Below are 3,098 nucleotides of genomic sequence, written 5' to 3'. Positions count from 1 at the left end.
AGCAGAAATACCTTGTAAGATCCTTTTTGAAGCCAGGATTGGCACACAGCTGTAATCCAGCACTCTAAAACCCAGGAAGAGGCTCTCAAACTTAAGGCCCAAATAGACTATAAGATAATCTTTTCAAAAGAAATAACAAAGTGATTTTTTTTTTCCTCGGGGGTAACTGTGCTAGGTTAAAGATGACCAAAAGATGTCTGCTGTTGCCCCATGGAGATCTGGCTCCAACACCACATCCCTGGAAGTAGGCTGGGCCTTGTAACTTGCTACACAAATCGGATGAGGGGAAGTGAGAATCTGGAACTTCCCAAGCGAGGTCACTAAAAGCCCAGACCGCAGCCATGTGTGAGCACCATCTCGCACCCCTGCGTGTTTCTGTAAATCCAGCTCCGAGAAATTACTCGCGCTCTCTCGCTGCCAGTGCCAGCCTGGCGGGCTCCTAAGCTGTCGGACAACTCCCCAGAGTGAAGTTACTCTGGACATCTGACAACTCAATCACACTTAAGTGACCACTCCTGATACCACATGCTGAGAAGAGCCACTTAGCTGAGCCTTGCCCAGATTCCTGACCCACGAAATCAAGCATGTGATAAGATGGTGGGTATTCTGATCTGAGTTCTGTTGCCATTTGTTACACAAAAATAGACGTGGTGTGATAATTATCTTGAAAAGCTGCCTGCTGGGTTCTTTCTGGAGTGAGAGCATATACTATGAATTTTATACATGTTCTAAGAGTGAATTGTTTATTATATTTATTTATTATTTAGAGACAGGATTTCTAGGCTGTCCTTAAACTCCAGGAACCTAACTCAAAGTGGATTTGTTTAAAAAAAAAAAAGTTAAAATTGCCTCATTGACATTCTAACCCCTTCCCCCCCCAAAACAGCACATGCCTTTCATCACGCTTGGGAGGCAGAAGCAGATCTCTGTGAGGTCTAGGCCAGCCAGGGCCACAGAAAGACCCTGCCTAAAAATATAAAATCAACCGTGCCTAGACTCCAAATATGATAAACCTAACTTAGATGGCTACGCACGCACGCAAGCACGCACATGCGCGTAAGGGTGGAGCCTACAGCTTCATTCTTACGGAATAACTATTGTATTTCAGACAGTTTGTTCTCACTCCATTCTTGATTCTTTTAGTGTCTTTGAAGACCGAATCATGTGATCTCTCCGTGTTGCCAGAGAGAAAATGCAAAGATTTAGCAAACTTCCCGAGACCACATGATCAAGTGACAGAGCTGAGGTTCAAAATCCATTCTTTTCCATTCGTCCCCAGGGAGTGTGTCTTGTGCTCCGGCAGGCTGTGCTGTTGACAGTAGAAACTGGTTGTAGATGCTAAAGTAGAGGTCCCAGGCCCCACCAAAGCTGCCTGTCCCCAGGATAAACAAGGACTAACTGGCCATTCCTCACCAGCCCAAGCCCCCTCCTCAGGTCCCCACCACAGCTGTCACCAGCACAGCCTCTGAACCAGGGACCCATCTTTCCTGGGAACGTGGAAGCCAGCCCTCAAGTCTGTCAAAGGCCCTGCCAGCTGCTGACGTCCTGCCCACCCCATTCTGAGCTCGCTCCCTGGTGTCTAAGGCGGCTAGTGCAGAAGAGGGCCCTGCCGTGGGGATGTGTGGAATCCTGCAGTTGGCTTTGTTTGGATGTGTACCAGCCTGGCGCTGCACCTGCTGCTAAGGAGGTCACTTCCTCTTTCCTGTCCAGTCCCTGTCTTTCTCTCTACTTCCTAGGTATATACACACATGCAGTCACCTACTCCTGACTTAGAAAATGTCTCCTCTCCTCCTCCTCCTCCTTCTCTCCCTCTCTCCCCCTCCCTCCCTCCCTCTCTCTCTCTCTCTCTCCCACCCCCACAATATCATCTCCACCCCGTCCCACTCAGGCCTCTGGTGCATGATAGGGTGAAGAGACAGAGAGTGAGACTAGCCCTGAGCGGTCTTCCTTTGGTTTGGTGAATTGGGTCTTTTCTTAAATCTAAACTCAGGATTCTCCATCTGAAAAATTGATTCACCATAGAACCTGACTCATAGGTTTTTCTGTCCCAGATAATATTGATAAGTGATATAAAACCAAACCCATCTCCCAAATCAACCCATGCCCCAGCATTCCTCTGACACAAATGGCGACCCCCTTCCTTCTCTTCACCCTTGGCCTTCTTTCTTCCACTCCCAATCTGCTCAGCTGCATTTGACCTAAAGAACTATTTGGCCTCCTTGCCTGCCAACCCTGCGAACCAAGGATCTCCTTACCTCATGATCATACTTCACAGAATCTTCATGTGTTTAGAAAGTGTACACAGCCCCATGTGCAGTCAACAAATGCAGACACTGTTGTGGATGCCAGAGAGTGCATGCTGACAAGAGCCTGATATAGCTGTCTCCTGAGAGGTCTGCTGGAGCCTGTCATATACAGAGGCGGATGCTCACAGCTAACCATTGAACTGATCATGGGGTCCCCAATAGAGGAGTGAGAGTGAAGACTGAAGGAGCTGAAGGGGTTTGTGGCCCCATGAGGAGAGCAACAATACCAACGAACCAGAGCTCCCAGAGTCTAAACCACCAGCCTGAGAGCACACAGGGAGGGACCCATGTCGCCAGTCATATATGTAGGGGAGGAAGGCCTTGTTGGGCATAGGTGGGAGAGTTCCTTGGTCCCGTGAAGGCAGGATGCACCAGTGTGTGTGTGTGGGGGGGTGGATTTGAGGACGGGGAGGGGAGAGTGGGTGGATGGGTGGGGTACACCCTCATAGAAGCAGTGGGAGGGGGGACGGGATAGGAAGTTCCTGGGGGAGGGGATGGGGAAAGGGGAAATGTGAATGAGTAGAATATCCCATAAAAAAAAAAAGTGTACACAGAAGCTGGAGAGATGGCTCAGTAATTAAGAGCCCTGGCTGCTCTTCCAGAGGTCCTGAATTCAATTCCCAGCACCCACATGACAACCATCTGTACTGTGATCTGATGCCCTCTTATGGCATGCAGGTATATGTGCAGGTAGAACACTCATATGCATAAAATAAATAGATCTTAGGTAGATAGGTAGGTAGGTAGGAAGGAAGGAAGGAAGGAAGGAAGGAAGGAAGGAAGGAAGGAAGG

Source organism: Grammomys surdaster, unplaced genomic scaffold (genome assembly GCF_004785775.1).
Source record: "Grammomys surdaster isolate TR1022 unplaced genomic scaffold, NIH_TR_1.0 66, whole genome shotgun sequence".
Classification (NCBI taxonomy): Eukaryota; Metazoa; Chordata; class Mammalia; order Rodentia; family Muridae; genus Grammomys; species Grammomys surdaster.
Note: the sequence above shows the minus strand (reverse complement) of the source record.